General features: G+C 39.9%; 1 protein-coding gene and 1 long non-coding RNA gene across 5 annotated transcripts in view; one reads left to right on the top strand and one right to left on the bottom strand.

The window, feature by feature from the left end:
• The window catches only part of HTR1F (5-hydroxytryptamine receptor 1F), a 119,181-nt gene that overhangs the window by 83,519 nt on the left and 13,071 nt on the right, over positions 1-22,591 (top strand). For all 4 annotated transcript variants that reach the window (XM_035315309.1, XM_035315306.1, XM_035315308.1 and 1 more), the window contains 2 exons: positions 17,890-17,981; positions 20,152-20,284. The gene's annotated coding sequence lies outside the window, so the exon portion shown is untranslated. The remainder of the gene's footprint in view (positions 1-17,889; positions 17,982-20,151; positions 20,285-22,591) is intronic.
• LOC118160529 lies at positions 20,536-22,189 on the bottom strand. The gene is made up of 2 exons (XR_004747549.1): positions 22,074-22,189; positions 20,536-21,684 (listed from the first exon to the last, which is right to left on the bottom strand). It is a non-coding gene; the product is annotated as an uncharacterized LOC118160529 (long non-coding RNA).

The following is a 22,591-nucleotide window of genomic DNA, read 5'->3' as shown; positions in this document are numbered from 1 at the left end:
AAATCAGTCTCTGTTCTTGAAGAACACAGGGCTATTTAAAGATACTGTGCTGGTCCAGAAAGCTATGTGAGAACATCAACTGGCCCTATCTTCATTAGCCGTAGGGTCTAGTCTCCTATAAACTTATTTGCTTCCAGTTAAAGGGAAGAAAAATAAATCTATTTTATCTCTAAATAAAAGAAAAAAAAAATCTATAAACTTACTGGTTGGCTGCCAAAAATCTGTAAATAGCATGAGCCACTAAATGTAGCTATGAACCAAGCCTTTCATCTGCAAAGTACTTTCAAAGCCTCTACTTTCTTAAATGTCATTTCAATAGCCTGTTTGGTACAGGTCATTCTTCCTTCCCTGTGGTAGCTTGGCTTTCGCTGTTCTAATGAATAGCTTCTGCCCGAAGGAGTTTGCTTTCAGCTGTCCTCTGCGGAACAAGGTGCCAACCAGGAAAGCAGACCCAAAGCTCATATTATTCTACACACTCAGTGCCCTCTCCTTCACTCGGTGCTGCTACTACCTCCTGCCATGCCCAAGGAAGTGACTGCAATAAATAGATATTATCCATAAAAAGAATTGAGAAGCATCTTTCCTGCTATCTGACCCTTTATAATACAGTTACTAGCCATATTTATGAAGGTTTGATTATCTCAGGCTATTATCAGCTGAAAACTGCTTCTTTACAGAGTGCTTTTTTTCCCCTTACAGAATAAATCACTTCAAACAGCCAAAACTGTGCCCAAATAATGTCTACAAATTTATAGTCTGTTAATGTAAATTACACATATTTGCAAGCTCAGTTCTATCAAAACTGTCCTAAAAGACAAAACTGTCCTGAAAAACATATGCTGTCCTTTGCTACTACTAAAACAAAACTGAAGTTACATTCGCTTTGAAGACCATACACAAAAGCTGATGCCCAACTCTGTCTAGTAAAAGCAGATCCTGACTTGATCAAAATCTGATCTTCTATAAGAAAACATAGAGGCACATTTCCCCTTACATTATTCTGAGATATTTAAATTTATGAAAAGCTATTTATGACAACCACCAATGGCTTCCTAGAACTAGTACACACCGCGTCAAGCAAAGAATAGCATTTCTATGGCAACTGTCTCCTCACATTTCAAAAATGGGTGAACAAGAAGCACTCATCCTCTTCTATGTTTTTCATTTCCTTAGTAGTATTTTGTCTTTCCATTCACCTAGCTCTTTATAACCAAGGTAGGAAAAGGACACTTTTTAGTTAAACTCTGTAGAAGTTGCCGGATGCTTGGCCTTTTGGTTGTTAAAGCTCTGTACCAACAGAGCCAGAAGATCTGTATTACTATTCCTGCTTCTGCTACTGACCCATGGCAAGGCACAGCCAGCTATAAATTAAAGCACTGTCATTTGCCTCGGACATCAGTCTGCCAAGGATAACGAACTGGGCACAGACCACTTTATCAGTGCTGGAAGCCTACCAAACAAAACCAGGCGCCTCCACCACCCTGGGATGGCTGCTCCACCAACCAAGGGAGAAAGGAGTCTGGTGCACATGGCTCATTCCAGCACAGCAGCTGCCATCATCCCTGCCCTGGTGGAAGCAGCCTGGTTAACCTCTGGCTTTCCAGCCCAGCTCAGTTCTTCCCCCCTACACCTCCCCTTCACCCTTGAGGCAACATTAGTCACATTTCTTCCCACGCTTCAGAGAAGATCTGAGCCAGCTCTGCCATGCCATAAGCAGCTTGCCCACTTCTGAATCCTGAATCATACCTTTACCCCAAAGGATCGCATCATGTTTGTTCCGCTCTTCTAATTGCTTCACTTTAGCATCCTTCATATAACATGGAAGAAAACATGGTGTGAGAACTGGAGTCAGACAACCATGAAAAACTGAAGAACTTATGTTTTGGGAAGAAGTACACAACAGCAGCAACGACCATGAAAGTGGCCTTCATGCTGCAGGCTTGCATATTTGTACTCATGTTTGCTGAAACTGCAGTGATCTGAATGCAGTCAAGCTGCTCAAATTTTAGAGTTTAAGGAAGAATCAAAAAGTTTATTTTTAGCAAGCAAAGCAGTCTCTGTAGTCAGGAGAGACCTGGAAATCTCTCTCCCTTTGTTTCTTCTCTCCTCCCAAATGACCGCTTTAATATCCTCAGATAGAGAAAAATATTTAAAGTATTACTTGAAAACACTTTGCTCCTCCTTGAAAAAGACCACAAGCAGCTCTATCTTATTCTGCATGTCAGACTGGATATCATGGAAAAGACAGGCAAACAGCACTATTCAACCATTTTGATTTTCAAGGTCTTTTGTGATAAATGTTCAAACTTTTACTGTTTCTAAGACTGAAACTTGTCATTCACAACCCCCACATTTCTTTATGCTTTGTTCTGAACACAAAATATGTAATTTCTTGTGTTAAGGAACCTTTGCAACTCTTTCACGGAATGAGCAAGTTCTACCTTATTTCACTTTTCCTTTGTTCAAGTTATGAATAGAGTCAGCGTCTTCAGACTTAGAAATATTGCACAGGCCAGCTCTAAACCTTAGCATGTACTGGGATGGAGTTTGCTTTCCAGAACTTGCTTCCCTGCCCAGACCACCCTATAATGTCAGTCAGAAGTGTCCAGAACAAAACTGTGCTTAGGAGAAACTGATAGTGTTTCCTAATTAAGATTTCCTCCTAGCTCTGATCAGGCTGATTTTTTCAAGATGCAGTGCTATCACTTCTACACTTGGAGTGGGACCATATACACCTTGTCCCACTACTACATCTCTGTGGAGTCAGGAGGTGAATTCTCAATTTTCAGCACCCGTACCCTTGAATGAGACATGCCCCAGAGTCAATTTGCTGTGTATTACACGAGCCCTATTATCAGCTTTAGACAGTATTTTTGTTCTTGGGTTTACTTGGCTTATTACCGAAAATGTCATTTAAAAATAGGTATTTTAAATATTTCCACTAGACATCTAATGGATCAGATAAACAGGTAGTCCATCAAATAGAAAAAATAAAAATAAAATCAAGACAGTAAAACATGCTTGCTTAGCTAATTTCTCTGCTTATTTGTCCTCAAGGATAACTTGCTTCATATATGCACACAAAGTCTTTCTAATAATTTCACTTTTCCCCATCATTTAACATTAGCTGTAAGTTCATACTCATTACATCTATGAAATTGTCCATACTTTAATACTTTCCAACAAAAATTTGTGACAAGGCACGTCATTGCTGCTCTAAAAAACAGCTATATTTTTTACACAAAAGCATAAAAAAAAAATTGTTGCTGCATACTACTTTCATGCAGTACCATTACTTTCTTGTATAATTTAGTTTTATAGGATTCAAAACAGGATAAGATAATTGACAAATTGATATTCTATTAACAAATCAACGTTATTTTTGCATAACTGACATATTTCTGTTGCAGAAAACCTTGCTCATCTACCCTGCATGCCAGACAGGATTTAGGGGTCTAGACTCTCTTCCAGTGAAAAGATGACCTTCATCATTCTCAGCTCTTAAATTCAAAAGGGATTCATAGAAAATGAATACAAAGTTGATCCCTGCTCCAGTGTGGTTATACGTCACTCAATTTTTGGCACTTGAGGATAGATGGCTCTGAAAGTATATGTGAAGAAACTAGGCAGTTCAGGAAGACTAGAGCAAGGGATCGTGCTCAGGCTCAGTGGGGTGGGCAAAGATACTCTAAAGCATTAAACTGCCTATGTTTCTGTGTGTACAAGTCTCAGAAAACCCTTACAAATTCTTTTTAAACACATAATAACTTCAGAGTAACTACCAGAGTTCCCCTCCCCATATATAATGCCATCACTGCAGTGTAGGAGCTTGAAGACTTATCATTTTGGGGGCTGGTTAATGGGATAGAAGCATTCATAGTTTTACTTGAAAATGAAGAAAAGTCTTTTACTTGTCAGCATTATCAAAATTGTTAACATGCAGGAAATATTATGGTCTTCTATTAAAACAATGCTTCCAAATAGCCTAATAGTTGTAACCTTTAAATCCTAATCTAAGTCTAAAGAAGGAGCAGAAATTCACAATAAATTGTCAGACAGCATTTTGAGATTTTGCAACTGAATGCACAAGGCTGCTCTACTCCGATAATGAAAGGGGTGAAAGTTTGATAAGTATTTCCTAAGCAAACGAAGTTTCAACAATCCCCTCTTCCAAGTGGTAAAACATTCACTGTTATCATGAATCTGCCAAGAAACTTTAAACCAGTCAAGTGGATGTTTCTTGCAGATAAAGTTATAAAATATTTCTACCAGAACTGAGGCATAAAATTATAGAAATCATTGCTTGATTCAATACTTTTCACACAGATTTAAGAAAATGAGTCTATCTGATCTGAAACCGGGAAGCCAGTCCACCAGCATAAATAAAAATAACACCCCAAAGGAGCTTCTCCAAATTATCTATGCATCACTTTGGAGGAACGATGTGAAAGTTATTTCAAGCAACTCCTAATAGATTCAGTGTTGGAAGAGTGTTTAAACCAAAACTTATATTGTGAGGATGACCCTGAACTGACCACATCAGACCCTGCCCAGGTCCAGTAGACATTGGTGCCATCCTGGAGACAACGCAGGCAGAGTGGGTGGGTACCAGTGGTTGCTAATAGAATGGAATATTGCACCAGACGTGTAATAAACTCTCAGAATTCCTGCTAGCAACGTGGGAGGGAATGCACAGTGACTTTTGTGCAGGGTGCCCAGCCCAGGCAGTGGGGGTCCCATCTTTGGCTCCGGGTGTCCCTTTCAGGCTGTGTCGTTTCCTCACTACCCCCTGAAACCTCTCCTGCTACTGCCTGGGGCCTTCCAGTGCTACTAGAATAGACACCTATCCCTTTCATTTTTTATACATGTGCATACGCACCTGCACACATTATTTTTGTATACATACGTATTGTTTGCATCAAAGTTCCAGAGAAGGAGCAAACACCTCACTATTTAAGTTTTCTGACTCCAAATGCCCAGGTCTCTCTTGCGATCCCCAATACTCACATATCTGCTGCAATATCCTTTGAGATAAACTTCTTTCATCTCAGAGGAAATTAATTAAAATGCTGAGACTTTTCATTTAGGGCACTTTCTAATTAAGCTACCAATCTTTAAAGCTTCTGACTTCTGAGACTCATTGTTCTTTGCACAAGATGAGGAGGCAGTCACAATTCATTGTCTTTATAGAGACATATTAGTTTAAAAAAAAAAAAAAAATGCTTGCAATTTCATTTCCTTGAAATTAGAAATGCTTGTGCAGTTGTGTAGTTTAATATAGGGAAATAGCCAGACTCTGCTATGTAAGACATAGCACATCCTCAGCACATCCTGCTGTCGTGGCATGTTTTAAAAAGGTGTGCTCAAGCATACAAATCTTTTGAGATTTTAATTACAGTGTTGTAGACTCTCTAAAATTTCTTTAGTTCCACACATTGGGCCATTACCTCACAGCTCAGATTTTCATATTCTCACTTATGAGGAACTGATTAATACAAATAGGATAAACGCCAAATAGCACCATATACTGTTTTCCAATTAGAAGACACAATGAGAGTTTTAATGTCAAAAGGATTACAGGAAAGCACCTACTTTATAAGCAAGGAGTTCAAAGATTGAATGCAATGAAGCCTTAGATCCCTATTGCCTGTCCACTGAGTTTCCCTTTACAAGGATGTAAAGGTAAATGGTAAAGCCCTATGGCATAAATTCCCCACGAGAAATGATCCCCATATTAACATCACAATTTTATCTGTAGCATGTAACAATTTAGAAACAACCCAAAGGACAAGCTCATCCTGTAAAACACTTCTTGCATGCCTTTGCTCTGCTAGTTACCTTCAATGACGAAGCCTTGCAAAGCTGACATCCCCATAGCTTTTAAACACTTCTACAACCTTCTTGGACCACCAAGTAATGCTACTATAGATATGATAAAAGTTCTGTTTGAAAATTTCTCTGTCAACTTTTTTATTATTAGTATAGTTTGGTCAGGATCCATTTCCTCTAGCTCTAGAGATCCACACTGCAGATTTCTATATCTGAATTAGCCTTCCAAGGCTCTCTTTATAATCAGCTGGGAGAAATAAGCACCTTCAGGCACAATTCATCTGACCCAAATGAAACATCTACTTCAGGATGAGAACAATTGTGCCCTAGAGATGAGATGACTGTTTCTGTGTAGGGTGACAATTCAGGGTTAGATGGCTGCAATTAGTCAAATCAATTCCACCATTTGTGTTTTAAAGCATTTTTCCCCTAAGATTCCTTCCCCATTTTGACAACAATGTACTGAAATTTTATACAATAAGAGGAAGCGTTAAATGATGGCATGTTATAGAGGTCACCCTCTAAAGGGCTGTTCTCATTTTAAGAGCAGTTCCCAACAGAAGGAAATCATCAGTTTGCTCTAATTAATGTGGCTGAACATGTGTACTAAAACCATCTTCCTCCATTCTCCACTCTCACATTCAATAACTTGACAGGATACTTCATGCTCTTAGGTGCCTATTTCAATTTGAAACACTCTCTGAATAGCACTTGTAGCTAATTGATTTGTTTTAATTTACTTTCAACCTACTATCTAATATTCCAGCTTGGTATTTTTAAAATTCTGAATGCAGCAGAAGGCCTGCCTGTACGAAAAGCTTTTCTGAGCTCCTCCAAGGGGCTTTCAAGCCACAGACCATGGGCAAAGAGGCAACGGGAGTACATACATCTCCAGCCAGGCTAGAGTTGCACAAGGCAGATATTCCCACCCATTTCCAGAGTAATAAGATTTAATCCTTTTTACCAGTGCAGACACAGAAACAGGGTGCTAGTCAATGCTTGCTCCTTTGGGATTTACAACACGGATGGCTTCTAGGGGCATTTCTCTCAAGCTTTTGGGCATTTCCAGAAAGAAACACAGAGTGGTCTCTTTGGTCAGTTAGCTCAACTGACTTTCCAAGTCCCACATCCATTACATTTAGTGTCATTAGTACAGAAGCAGACTCAGCTATGTTATTTTATCCATCCACTCACACGAGGTATACCACTGTGTTAAAATAAGTATCAACTAGACACTTCTCTGGTATCAGGAGCTTAAGTATAGGAATAGCTTTCCTCAGACAAAGTGAAAAAGCCAGGTTCCTGCTATTTTTACCTTTCATCCAGCCTCTGCCAAGATAGACAGGCTTACTCAGTGTAAAACATGGAGATAAACCTCCTCCCAAGAGAGGAATATGCCAATGTTAACTGTGCTTTTCGACAGTCTACCAACTACTTTTGTTTCCTGAGCTTCATGTGCATAATTTGATTGCTGAGGCACCACATGCACTAAGAATAATGCCAGATTCCTTTGTGGCTCATCTACAAACACCTGGCATAGATAACCCACGTAGAACAGGATTAGTGATGCCTCATCTGGTACTGGGTCATCTGCCATCCTTGGCAGAAAATCTCTTTCTCTGGTCCCTCTTCTTTCAAACAATACCTCTTACCAACAGCGTAGAAATCAGATACATCTGATATAAATATATCTCATATATATGAAGAGCATCTTACAGTTTGATTTTTGAGTCATCCTGTGTGTAGCCATGAGTTGTACTTGATGATCCTTGAGGGCCCTTTCCAGCTCAGGATATTCGACTATTCTGTGTCATGGTTTGGCTTCAGCCATCTCAAATGGAGGTAGGACTGACTTTCTAGTAAAGCACCAGGTTAACTTGACAAGGAGGAGAACCTGACCCTTTGAGGCACAGTTATTTTCAGCCACACACTAGTTCCTAGAAAATTAGTTTCTTACTAGAGATAGTAAGACTTGGGAAAAAATCTTACAAAAAGTATGCTTCATGAATACATCCTCAGATTACATCATTTTTTGTAAAAGACTTTCAACTTGCATCTCTGCTTCAGATAAAGGAAGACTCAAGGACCTCCTTCTGTCTTTTTATTATTAAAAAAATCAAAGAGTATTTACTCAATTTTTCCACTGGCTTTACTTGGAGAGAGGTTTACAGCTGTTAACCAGCTAAATGGCCTTTAATTAAGATAGTCTGTTCTCCTGTTCCACTAGGAACTAATTACCACAGCCTTGTTCAAGGCATGACAAATATTTTTATTTGCCATGTCTGAATCTGTAGTCTTTGAAGTTTATGGCACATAAACTTAGTTGGGCCTTCCTCAGAGGAGACATCTTTTGTCAGGGTGACTGGAATGGACCAATTAGCAAGTTCAGTGTTTGATTTCAATGCATCCTGCACCTCCAAAGTTTCTAAGTACTGATGCTTTAGGAGAGCAGGCATTTTCTAACTTCCTGAACAAATGGCTGGAAAACAAAGTGCTTAGGCTCCACCTCTAGCTCGCACCTTCAAAACCTCATTTATATCAATCCATCGATAGTTCCACACCTGAGTGAAACAAAAAGTTTTAAGAAGTGTTCCAAGATGGCAAACATAAATGCAAAGCACCATTACGAAGAGTAAGCCATTCTTAACAGTAAGTTCATTGTCTTGCAGGGCTTTTCAGCAACCTTGATGCCCATTATATTTCCACCCAGTTCTCCAGGCTTAATAAATATCCCAGAGTTTTCAGTATTCTCCATGACATTCATAAGGCCAGCACTGTGCTTTCTCCAACAAAATAAGTCCTCATAAATTTCAAGTAAAAGCTAGCAGGGACATCAGTAACTTTTTAGCAAACTTAGGCTGGGCTTCTACCTTGCAGTTCAGAAGCACTGGATGTGGGGAAAAAAAAATAAGCCTCTTACCTGGGAGGCACATCTGAAATGATTTGATGCTGAGTTCTCTACAGTAGAGAGTTAATGGACAATGCTCATTGCTCAGACTCCTTGGAGACTGTACAGAGATGGGCATGGGAAATGTAACCGACTCACAGCTGCCAAGTGGTATGGATGGGGAATAAGAGCCTGATGGGAGCATTTGGTCAAATTGCATGGAAAGACATCCTAAAAGCTGTATGAAACAGAGGTTTGAACTCTAGACCTGTCCTCAAGGACAGAGAGGAACTTGGAACTACAAATGAACAAAAGTACTTAGTTTACCTCTCCTGGAGCAATCAGTCATCTATTTGCACATTGCTTTTCAGTTAAAGCTAAAACCAAAAACTTGGCTTTAGCTTCCCTGTCTTCATAGTACACAAGGAAAGAAAGAGGAGAGAATCTTCAGCTTCTGGGTTGCTAATATTATCAAAAAACTGAAAGGTTACTTAAAAAAATAAAAACATCATGTACAAAATGGCAATCCAGATGATCAAACACACAGAAAATCTGAATAATTAAAGGTGTACATACGTTACTTTTCTATTGCCACTCATTATTATTACTATTGTAATTTTATATACAGAAAGAAGGGCTACATCTCCTTTGTAGAAGAGGTTTATTTGATTAACTCCATATCTAAGGTGGGAAAATTACAGTAGTACTTCCTAGAGGAACAGAGGCACCATTAAGACTATATATCTCTTTCATTGTATATTCACAGTTCCTGATACAGTGTTTGCAATATAGCAGTTGAGGGAAATGCTATTAAATGACACTTCTGTTTAGTCTCCACAACTTGAGATACTTAAGTATAATTTATTTCCCAAGAGCAAGGTTGATACTCAGTTGCTTTAAATACTTAACACTAAATATCCTTTAAAGATATACAGGAAGCCAACAAGATGTTGAACGTCTTTCTCAAGAAATTGGTTCTTTATCCTGTTTCATGGGGCCTAGAACATTTATGCAAGCTTTTCTCTGGTCATAAACAGAACTTTAGGAAAAATAAGTAGTTGATTCTACACCTTTTGGCTAAAGTTAATAAATATAGGCAGTCTTGGTTATCTTTTCAAACAATTATCCTGCAAATGACTACAGCAATAGCATTACAGGCTTCTTTATAGCTGGTAAAAAATAATTTTAAACCACACAAAACTAAGTCCAGGAGGAGGCATTTGGATTCCTCACCCCCTAAGAAGTGAATCGTTAAATCTCTAGCAACTGGAGCGTACATATAGGAATAATACTATCCTGACTGAAGAGGACACAGGATTTGAATATGCCTTTAATGTTCTGATCAAATAGTCTTAAAGGGCAGTTGATTCTTAAGTGAAAAGTGAAACTATGAAACAGCAAAAATTGCAGACTGACATTATTACTACAGTCAGAAGAAATTTCCTGTGCTCAGTCTCTTTTTTGATAGATAAATGATCCAAATATTGCTTCTCCCAGGAGTCCCAAGCAACATTTGGAACAATCTTAAAGGCAATTACTTTTGAGTCTGCCTGCTCTGAAACTACACATATAAATATTTAATAGCACAGCTTAAGGAAACTTTTCAAAAGCATTTTCCTTTCCTGTGACACACCTTTTGCTGTTTTTACATAGCTGCTTTTAAAGCACAAGTGCAGCAATCATTATCTATAGCAAACTGAAAATATTAAGAAGACCTATTCCCATATGCGTCATTGCAATTTATACCATAGTTTTTAATATGAACCTGCAATGCAGCCAATACTTGCAGCTGAAGAAGCCTGAAAAAGTAACTGCTGGCATCATTTTTATACAATGACACTGGAACATATAGTTGCACTCAAAAAAACTAATACTTCAGCTTCAGTTTCAGACCGGAAAATAACTCCCGTGCCATGGAATCAAGCAAATAAAAAGGCCCCTGCTACCGATTTCCTAAACGGATGTCTCTTCTCAACAATTATACTGCAGACTTTTGTTAGCACAATGCCTCCAGTGACACAGCTGAGCTTCCTTCTAAGGCATACTTCTTAGCCACACAAAACTTCGAGAAAGCACACACTCAGTAGCTGAATAAAAGGTCACAAGTGCCTCTTCTCTACTCTTACACATTAGCAAAGGAACAGCCTCCAAGACAACGACCCCCTGGTACTTTTAGCCTGGACAATACCTTTCTCATGGATATTCTGTATTAACTGTCATGGTAGCAAAAGATTTTTAATGACATTATGCCAAAAAAAAAAAAAAATCTACATTATCAAGAAACAATCAGATCTTTCCTTAACAGCTTTTAAAGCTATCAGTCCTTAACCCTTGGTCGGGTAGAGCAAGGGTTAAGCAAAGGTTCAGCAAGACAGGGAAAGACATGTGTACTGTCAGTGACCCAGGAAAAGGAGCCTCAGGTGGAACAAATTTACTTCATTAGGTGGAAGGAAATTTCAAAATTTCAAGGGAAGACAGGTTGAGGAATAGTCACCTTGTGCTCAAAACACCAGATACGTTTGAGGGAATAAAAAAGCCCCTCTCATCACATACAGCAAATTTAGCTATCCCACCAGGAGAGGATGAGAGGAGCAGAAAGAAGGATCTGCTGTTTTTCTGAATACAGATCTGCTAATAGCAGTCCCCCGAGGCTCCAGCTGTTCCCCTCAGGTTTGGCGCAGAGAACCAAACTTGTAACAATCACTCGTCCTTACAAGGTTACCTTGAGCAGCGTGTAAGCATTTGTCCACGCTAACTGTAAACACTGAGCATCGTCACTCTGCAGCACCAGGTTCTGGGGACCATTAGCAACATTTCTCACTGCAGCAGCTGAGCAACCTCTGATGAAACTAAACAGCTCTGATTAAACCAGTCCAGTTGGACCAGAGGAAGAACAACTGTGAGCTGTAACAGATTATTTGAACAAGATACTTGATCGTCCCCCTGTACTCGGCTCTGGTGAGGCTGCACCTCGAGTACTGCGTTCAGTTTTGGGCCCCTCGCTACAAGAAGGACATCGAGGTGCTTGAGCGGGTCCAAAGAAGGGCGACGAAGCTGGTGAGGGGCCTGGAGAACAAGTCCTACGAGGAGCGGCTGAAGGAGCTGGGCTTATTCAGCCTGGAGAAGAGGAGGCTCAGGGGCGACCTTATCGCTCTCTACAGATACCTTAAAGGAGGCTGTAGAGAGGTGGGGGTTGGCCTGTTCTCCCACGTGCCTGGTGACAGGACGAGGGGGAATGGGCTAAAGTTGCGCCAGGGGAGTTTTAGGTCAGATGTTAGGAAGAGCTTCTTTACTGAAAGGGTTGTGAGGCATTGGAACAGGCTGCTCAGGGAGGTGGTGGAGTCACCATCCCTGGAAGTCTTCAAAAGACGTTTAGATGTAGAGCTTAGGGATATGGTTTAGTGGGGACTGTTAGTGTTAGGTTAGAGGTTGGACTCGATGATCTTGAGGTCTCTTCCAACCTAGAAATTCTGTGATTCTGTGAAAGGTGCTGGGGAAATAGTTGACTATGCCATCCCTACAGGAATGTTGCAATAAACCCATAGTGCATGTCTATTGCAACATGAATACATTGGGTTACACACAAGATCCATCCACCAGGAAAGCCTGCATCTGGAAGAAGGCAGGTTGTGTGTCCAAGGGAAGACATAGTTAGCCAAGCAGGGAGTTGTTCTCCCTGAAATGACTTACATTCTGCTCAGAGAACTGCATCTCCATCCCACCTACTGCTGCGCATTATTCCATGACAATAAATTCATCTTCTGTATTTATGAAACCTCTGCTACTAAACAATGAAACCTCTGCTAAGAAGAAGCCATAAAGTGCTGCTGGAAAGGGGCTGTTCAAGGGCATGGTGTTGGCTCTTTTTTTTTTTTTCTAGTTAATTTTCTGTGCTGCCAATGGAAAGCTATCACCAGCTCCGTTGTACTTGCTGGAAGTTGCTGCAGAAACAAAGCAATATCTGCATAAAGAACATGCTTCGTTCTTGCCATCCAACTTCAATACTGCTATCTACAGGAAAAACACTTCTGTTAATAACCACTGAAGTCAGAAGCCAACATAAAAGCAGAAGATACTTTAAAAAAAAAAAAAAAAAAAAAAACATACAGACCATGTCAGACCCAATTATCTAAATTAAAATCTTTATCCATTTCAATGTAGTAAGAACATAAACCTACTGATCCCATTAAATGCAGCTGAAACACATCTTACAGCAATGCTTTTCATCATAACATAAGGTTAATCTAATGATCCTGTACTATATTTGATTTTTTTGTTGTTGTTGAGATGTTTTTTGTTGTTGTTGTTGTTTTTTGTTTTGTTTTTTTTTGGTCAGGTTTGGTTTTGCTTTTCTTCTTACTTCAATGTTCTGCATTTACTTTCGATGTTATATCTCTTCTCCAACTGAGATATACGAGAAACCTTCATGGCACTTAAAGGTCTACATTTCAACTGCTGGCTGAAAATAGTAGGGAAGCAAGTATTTTCAGAGAATTTTTTCCTCCTAAGCTGCTGTCTCAACTGATAAGTTTTCCGAAAAACTCTTATGCTGTTTTTTATAGTTCTTAATTAAAATTTGTTTTAGGTAAGTTGATTCACAAATGGTTATACCTATGAGGTTTTCTCCCATGCAGTGCTGCTTTCTAGTGAATTGAGAGCACTGACAGTCAACGTTGTGGCCAAACCAAATCATATTGGATTAATCAAGATAAATAAATATAGGTGCAATATTAATAAAATGTTATTCCTGATCTAGCAGATTCAAAGATTTTAGGACACTACTAGCTGCATGGCCTAAATTAGCTATACTAATATGCTATATTAGTAAATTAGCTATACTAATATACCTTCTAATGGAGAGGAAAAAAAAAAAAATATATCAGAAACAGAGAGAACAAAGTGACTGGAATAAATTACTTGCAGAAGGAAGTACTGTGATTACATGTCTGGTCTAATGCAATCTATTTGAGTTACCAGAAAGGATAATAGATGTTGCAGTAGAGGTGAAGTAACAACAAACCCAGTATCTGCAGCTAATGATTCTGGAACTTTTCATCCCCTAAATCTGGAGGCAAACACCTACAGAACAGACAGGGTTTCAAAGTAAAGACAATATATTTATTTCTTCAGATGCTGGGAACTACATTAATTTTCTGTTCTAACTGCTTTCCCTAACACAGCAAGTTAGGCAAGCAAAAAGCTAATTCATGTGCCCTGTTAGATTGACCAAGTACATTTTTATGCTGGCTTCATACCCTGGTTGGATAAATAAGTGGACAATAAAAAGTTACAGTAGCTCTCAGTCAAATCAGCCAGGAAGAAGCTCCATTTGCTCTGTTATCCAATATTTCACATTCTGTTCAAACTCCCTCTCTTGTCTTTTCAAGAATAATTTCAAGAGGGGAAAGAAAAAAAGAATTTTAAAAAATATTTAAAAAAAAAAAAATGTTCCAAAAGAACTATGGCACTAGTTTAGCCCTGTGGCATTTTTTTTTTGATAGGTCCATTTAAAATTAGATTGTTAGATTGTTGTCAGCCAGTAATTTGGCTGTTTCTCTTCAGCCTTGCTAGTTTTACTTGAAGCCATAGATACTTTTGTCAACTGATTAGAGAAGACACTTTCTTCCTAGATGTGTATATCTAGAACCATATCTACATCCTAAAAATTGAGAATCAAGAAATAAAGGGGTAAAAGAACCTCAGAACGTAATGACATCATTGAGATTCTAGAAGTGGGGAAAAATTAAATTAGAAAAAGGGACTACACAAATGTGAAGACTTGACTAAATCTGTTCACCACTTCTTTCCAGAGGAGTTAACATTAAAAAATTCTTCAGCTTCAAAGAGTAAAAACTCATTTTGAACATGAAGAAAACAGTTTTCAACAAGTTCTTAAAACATAAAACATTGAAATGATGAACAAAAATAGGACACAATATATATGCTTACATGCATAAGTGCATCCAATGTAAAATTATATTATATTTTTTATTACTTGCCCACAGTATGTTACTGATAAAAGCCCCTCTCTGGAAACTTTGGAAGCTTCAAAGAGTAAAACTGAAGCGGAATTTTAGCAGAGAGATTCGAAGTTATCGTTTGATCTTTTCCAATCTCCTGGTAGAAAAAGAGTTCATCGTGCTATAGTTCTGAGTTAAATCCAACAATTTACTGATGCTTGCTGATATGAGAGGTCAACTGTAAGCACCACAGGGAAAAGAATTCAGGATTTCTAGAAGTGCTAGGCACAAGGGTGCTCTGCTACACAGCAAGCAAGACAGATGATACAGAATCAATGGCTTGCCTTTGAGTTTTTCCAGGCTTCCTCTAGTCTCTGAAGATTAGTACACTTTGCCTCTGTCCTTTACTAATGCTTTTTAACCATGTTATTTTGTGAAAGCACTTCTTACTTTCTTTCTCTCTCTCAGAAACTACCGGAACCACAGACAGCATGCCATCCCTAAGAATGCACTGGAAGTTTTTGAACTCTCCTAAAGCAGCTCAGAGTAATGATATGCTTTCTATGGATTTGGGCAACTAGGGAAAATCATTTCAATGTTTCTGTTCACCACCAGAACAATATTACATGTTGTCATCTGATCAAAAAATATATATTTCTAATAAAGAAGTGCTGTAAAACACCTTTTAGTAAACAGTCCTTGTGAAATGTTTTGAAGTATATTGCTAGTGTACACCAACATTACAAATAAACATTCTTACCATATGAAAAGACAAATTTCCTTAGCATACAACCTAAGGAAAAAAGAGCTGCTTAAATTATCACTTCTTTAAATTGGTATTATAATCTAAAAGACAGCTTTGCTCAGCCATCTTTTGAAGTTGCATACGTCTTGCGTACATCTTAGGAAACATACAGCTGAAGTGTTGTCTACAAGCATCCCTAGCATAAAGTAGTATCTTAAATTCCATGCAGTACTAGAGGTTTTCATAATTGCAAAGTTATGATTTAAAAGTTCTTAGAAAACCAACATCAATAGATTCTCAAGGGAGGGGAAAATAATACCAAAAAAAATTTCAAAAAAAAAAAAGCTTTGAAATTTTGTTTGGAAATAAGTTTCTTATGATTATCATTTAAGAGTTTTACAAGTTTTATCAATTAGAAGTCTGGGGGGCCATTTGAACCTGGATAATCTTGTTAGACAACGGCTGTCTCTACTGAATTCATGGGACAACAATAAGGCAGTTTTTCATAATTAATTCTGATTCATCTGCTTTAATTTGAAGAAGCCATTCACAGTCATCTGTGCTGTATGTCAAGTGTCACAACTACATCAGAATTATGCAAAGGAAAAAGCTGTGTGTGACAGTCTGTTATTTTCCTATCAGAAATGAAAGGGAGTTCATGAAGTGTTAGAGAGCTTAAGACCTTATTTAGTAATCAAAGTGTCTGCAACAGGAGACCTGACGGATCCAGAAAGCTTCCTGGGAAAGGTATATCTTTCTGGATTTGGAGTCAACACGTTTTAACACTGCCCTGCTGCTATTTGCATTCTTGAAAGCGTTGTACCCCTGAAGACAGGCCCAAGGCCAACGACTTCCAGGAATTATTCAACAAGCCACAATGCCAGCTGACCACAGAGAAAGCCACTCCCTGCCAAAACGTGATGCAGAAAGCCCTGTCCTGAGTGCTGTGGGCCAGCTCCAGACCTACTCTGGCCTGGGCATGGCACCAGGCTGCTCCAGCCGCATCCCCCCACCTCCTTGCCCCAGCAGCCCCGTCAGCACAATAGCTCATCCAGAGGCAGCACAGAAACCCCAAAAGCAGGCTTCCACTGCACCACATGGACAAGCTATTTGGCATCCTGGCTCTTGAGATGTTACTGCATTTGCATACACTTGATGCGATTGAATGGCAGCGTGGGATATATACACTCACAAGCACTGTGCAGGAGGTGCTCCCACACCCCTCTTCTTTCACAGGCTCTCCCTCCAGCTCCCCAGCTTGATTCACTCTCACTAGCCTCCCCCATTCCCATAGCTCTCCTATCCACGCCTCTGATTTTATACAAGGTGTACCAGAACTTGTGTTTCAAACACTGGCAGTTCTAACAAAGAGCATGCTATAATGCAATAACAAACTGAAGTAGGGAGAAAGGCACCCTCGAGAGTCCCAGAGTATTTGGAAACGGCAGAAAGGAGGAAAGCTAAAGCCCACTCTTCACGAGACAAGCTTTGCCAGAATGGCTGCATCCTATGTCCTCAGGCATAACTGCTTTACACCAGCCAGAAACAAATGCTTTTTACCATTAGAACTGCTGCCAATGCACCGAGTGAACTAGACTCTTCTGGCTAAAACATTCAATTGTATCAATTGAATTGCCTCTACACAGGAACAAGAACCAGCACTGTGGCACCCCATGCAGAGCACAGCAAAAGTCATGTTCTTTTCAGTACAGAACTAAGTCTTAAGGCACAGAATCCGGATTTTGGAAAGATGGCCCCCAGCATAAATGCTCACAGTAGGTGACCAAATCAATCTTAGTAGAAATATCTAGGGGGAAATAAATGCAATGCTACTTAGAAAGCATCAGTCTCAGCTATCTAATAAAACTTTGCTACTTCACCAGATGAAGAGTCTCTATTTTCCTATGAAGGAATCTAATAGCTTGGATCTCCACAGGCTGACACAGTGCCACCACAGTGTGTGGTTTTGAGTCCACTGCAAGTCAGTGTGAGCACAGTAACCCAAGCCAGCCTGCCTTGTGGGCAGTTAGTTACTTCTGAAATGAAAACCCCTGGGGACATTCCCAGAATGGGATCCTGCCCAACAGCTCCACTTCCTAAGCAAGTTATCTCAAGACTTCCCCAGTCTTCCACCTGCCCATTCCAAGCTCCACCCATGCTATGTTCCTTTTTCCACACCAAGCTTTTTGTGATCTTCAACCTACGAGATGATCAGATAACAACCAGAACAAAGACAGATGACATCAGATGATGTGATAAAAACTACAAGGCAAGACACCAGAAAGTATGCTGTAAGACAGTCTTTGTATAAAAAAAAAAAATAAAAAAATAATTAAAAAAAAGCACAGTCTTCACAAGAATAAAAAACAGGCAAAGTGCAGAGACAAGGTGGCAGATTGTGTGAATTTTGGCATCTCTCCAAATTGCAAGCAATTAACCACAGATTTTACTGTTCTTGTGTCGTGCAGAAACCCTGCTGCAGAGGAGCACACTGACCTGTCACATTCACTCCGCTTCCACCTAACACCTCTGAGGCCAGTTTTTCCTCCAAGTTGTCCTGGTAAGCACACAGCAGAAAAAGAAATATCCTAATGCTAGCCCAGGTGATAATTTGAAAATGGTGTCTTCTTATTTTGCCGATCTTTTTCAGACACATTTGAAGATAGTTTTCTTACTGTCCTGGAGAAAACAAGGCAGTTTCTTCCAGCTCAGTAAAAGGTTTCAGAGTTTATGTAGAAAAATATGTTAGATAAAACCCACCTCTCTACTACTACTAGAAAAGGCTAAAGCGATGCTTCAGAGAATCAGAAACTCCCATGAGCTCCAACTATCAAATGCGACTAACTGGATTAAGACAAACTCCCAAGGAACTAAGACAAAAGGTACACATATTAACCGAGAGTTCAGGTAACAGGAGCCATTCCATCAAAATGTTTATTAACTGAAATGCATTCAGTTAATTATTTTATTATTTTTTTAATAAAAACATTTTTTCCCCAGATTTTTCAGGTTGGCAGGACTCTGGTAGACACCCCCCCACCCCCCCACCCCCCAAAGATGAGCCCCTTTTTGTAATAGGTTTTCAGAGGTAGGCGTATCAATGAAAAAGGTTTCTGACTTCTAACTGCATGCATGTGTTCTCTGAGGGCTGGCAAAGAACACTTGGCCCTGAAGCATAAGGATGAGTGGGAAGTGGGAGAAACAAGGCTGCATTTTATTATCATTCAAAGGAAGTAAAGCTACCTCTTAACCTCCTTGCTCCAACACTGCTTTATCATTCCTGCAGGTTTCAAGCCCTTATCTGAAGGGCAGTGTTTTGAAATATAAGCACAGCTATTCTCCGTTTTTACCTTGCAGCACAAATTTAGTTGATGATTGTTAAAGAAAGCCACTCCTGCACAGCATAAAATTCTGTGATTCTTTGATTCATTGCCAAACCAAATAAAAACTCAAAACAAAATAAACAACAACAACAAAAAACCTTGCTTTTCCTTCCACAGAATTGAAAAAAAAAAAAAAATTAAACATCCTTTCCTAATATAGAAAAGTTTTGGTTAAATAGAGCCTTCAGACTGTTAGATGCAAAATAAATTAAAGATACTTGCTTGGACCCTGAACACCCAGACAAGGACACACCTCTAAGGACAGGATGTTGACCATACAGGAATTTGTCTGTCTGTACAGAGCACTTGTGGGTTTTGCTCAGTGGGGAGCTCACACAGGACGATGGGATGCCCAGGCACTCTTTTGTTTCTCACAGAAGTTTATTTACACAGCTCCCACAGGGACTGTTGTCCAGGCCCTGGATCTCCCAGACCTGGGGCTCCTCCAGACTATACAGGATATACGAGATAGCTACACCCAGACCACTACCCTGAGAGGTCTGAACTTTGGAGTAAGATCAGCCTCAAAGAGGAAAGGGAACTGAGCCCTGCAGTCTAATGAACTACAAAAAATGAATCACTGCCATCTCCTCTGGCAGTATTATGAATATAGGTCTGTTTTTTTCCACTTTCTTCAGCCAAAATGATCAAATTCAGAACAGGTTCACAGTCCAGCTACCCAACAACTGAAGCTACATTTGGGAGGCATGTTTACTGTTTTATATAAGCAAGCCTGTCATGCTGTGGACCATATCATTCTTGCTGTTCCTCCTTCCTCACTCCCAGAGTGCTCACTGGGAAGCTGGCTTGCCTTTCCCCTCCCCATCCCCCTTCAGCTAGATTAAAACAGATGGCAGAGGGACATGAAATAAAGAGCAAACACAGATGAGTGACTAATTTTCCAAAAGGAGACAAAAAAAAAAAAAAAAAAAAAAAAAAAAAAAAACCTCAGCTTCAACACTCGAAGCAGCAAGGAATGCATAATTACTTTGTGAACATCATTCTTCCATATAAGCAAATGCAGCAGTTGCCACGATATGATGACAATAAGCAGGGGAGGTATCCTCCAGGCAGGCTTGACAAGCAGCAACAGACTATGCTGCAATCCAACGGATGCAAGTAGAGAACATGGCAAACACCTGGAGGAGAGCATTACAGACTAACTCCACCTAGGTAGCAACCCTGCTTCCCAGGAAGGTTTTGCTGGGCACTTGGCTTGGTTACCTGGCTGAAATGAAAGCTAGCTCTGGGGGTACCTCCCCAGGAACTGCCTTTGAAACGGGACACCTGTGAATCCCTCTTTGTGGGATTGTCACTTTGGGGCTTGAAGAGTCTGGTGTTTTGCAGGCTGGAAAACGTGGAGCAACTGGTAACTCTGGTGGAGTAGCAAACAAGGACCACAGCCTTCTGGAGGGAGACGTGGCAAAGGGATCACAGCCAGCATGCTGCAGTACTTGTGGCCTCAATAGGAAACATGAAGGTGAGTTGATGACAACAGGGAGGTGAGGACAGGAGTTACCACAGCGCTTCACTTTGCCCCTTTGCCAGGGGTTACTGCTTTCACTCTGGCTCTCTGGGAGTTGGTGCTCGCATCTCTCTTAGCAGCACCCAGAGGCACAGGGCAAGTTCTGCTTCCCTGGCAGCTTGAACAAGCCCTCAGACTTTACATTTCAGCTGCTTCAGTGGAAACACTACCTCCATCCTATTGACTTTGGTCCAGGAACAATAAGATGACAGAGGAGACATCTGGGGTGGTAACTTTCAGGGCTAAGTCTGTCAGAGTTCATCATTTTTACCATTTGGGATTATTTCTGTTGGTTAAAAGAATTTTAAGAGCTGTCCAGAAAACTAAAGTAAGCATCATCTTTGTTGTGCCTAACACAAAACATACTGCAGTGTATCATTTTGCCAACACAGGGACTTTTAGACTGGTAACATGGCTAAGAAAAGCATCAGATGCAGGTTTACTGTGCATCTTCTGTGCATTGCATTCAAGGACTTGTCTTTGCCATTCTCTAACAAATCAGAGCTCCTGCACTCAGACAATAAATGGCTTTGTGCATCTCTAAGCTGGAGGCACGTATCCTCCAGGATTCTGAGATTTGTTTCCTTCACGTGTTATATTGGTATTCAGGACATGCTGCAAAGCCTATTTATTTACCCGTGCTTCTCCCGAGAGGGTGCTTGGTAGGCAGAATTTTATATTATCTTTAGTTGATATTAGTTCAATTGATTTATCTGTAGTTTTGTAGTTATTTATGGTCTGTGTTTCTAGAAATGGGTCTGTTGTGACCTTCTACAAGTGGAAATGATAAATAACTCCAGTTAACGAAGACTCGAGCAGCAAAATCTAAACATTTTTTCAGTTATTCCTCCACCTCACCAATACATTTCAGGTCCAGAACATGCTCAGTCCTGTGAATTGAAACAGCGTGACCCAAAACAGTGACTCTAAAGCATTACTTCAGCATGCACATGTGATTGTTTGCTGACAGATGAAGGACTGGAAATAACTCTGTCTTGTAATTATGGACACAGATATAGCTCTTAAAAAAGAGGGGGGAGAAAGGGGGGAGGGGGGAGGTAAGTTTACAGCCATTTTAGAATATCTGGCAGCACACCAAGATTTACATATTTTAGTTGTGGCGTAGCAGGGGGAGGTACATCTACAACAAGCATATAGCAATGCAGATCAGGTATGGCAGCCTTGAGATTTCTGCTTCTCCTTTCAAACTGCTGATGGACATTTACTTTGCATTCCAGGGATGACAATGTTTACTACAGGTCTGCAGCAGCTGCCTTCAGCCAGCAAGCAACTCCTCTTACACACCAGCCAGTCACCCTACTTCATTTCAGGGGATGCACTGTAGCTCTAAAAGCCTTAGGAAGAGTTAAGGGGAGAACAGATCTTAAGGACAGGCACTAAAAATCAAATGAGAGCACTCTTCTCTCTTTCTCAGCTGGTGAGACTTCAGAGTTTGGGCTCAACAAAGCACTTATCCACCACCAGATTTGGTAGGAGTTCATACTCTTTAAACAGATTTGTTTAATTCAAAGGAGTGTTATTTCCTTCTGCTCAAATTTAATGTGATTGATCACTACTAAGCTAATTATCATTAGCATACAATTTGGTTGGTATCTAAAGGCAGTGACAGCCATATCGGGAAGGATTTTTACAAGCTCATAAATACTGCTTTTGGAAGAAATGTTAGCTCTCAAGCAATTCTGGTACTTACAACTGCCTTATTCTATGGCTATTTTAGTCTTACCTCCAGTGTCTGGCTAGCCTGTGCAGGTGGTAAAAACAAGATGGCTGAATGCAAGCACAGAGTCTTCCCTATCATCAGGAAAATAAATTTGTAGGATCAGTTTCCATTAAAGCAAGAAAGCTGGGCCTCTTTAAATGGCTTACTGATCAGTTTGGCCAATAAAGCAAGGAATCCCACTAGCAGGTGAAATGCTTTATCATTTCAAAGCCAGCTGGAGCCTGTTAAGTGAGAGGAGATGGCCAGGATCTATTTCACTGGCACAACTTTGTATTAATTCAGTGGAGTCAAAAGGACAGCCTGGCAGTGCAAATGCTGCTACTGTTTTCTGGAGTATTTTAAGTATCCCCAGTTCAGATAGTTGTTCATTTTGCTTCCTGAGCCTCTACTTCTGCTTTTGATGATGACATTTTAAACTAAACATGCTTTGGTAAGGACCCCACACATACAGAAAACAAGCTAACACCCCCCAAGTATACTCAGAAAACTTGTATGCAAAAAGCAGTAATTAAACTCTAATC

The sequence above is a fragment of the Oxyura jamaicensis genome, chromosome 1 (assembly GCF_011077185.1).
Source record: "Oxyura jamaicensis isolate SHBP4307 breed ruddy duck chromosome 1, BPBGC_Ojam_1.0, whole genome shotgun sequence".
In the NCBI taxonomy this organism is placed as follows: Eukaryota; Metazoa; Chordata; class Aves; order Anseriformes; family Anatidae; genus Oxyura; species Oxyura jamaicensis.
This window is presented reverse-complemented; position numbering and strand designations above follow the sequence as displayed.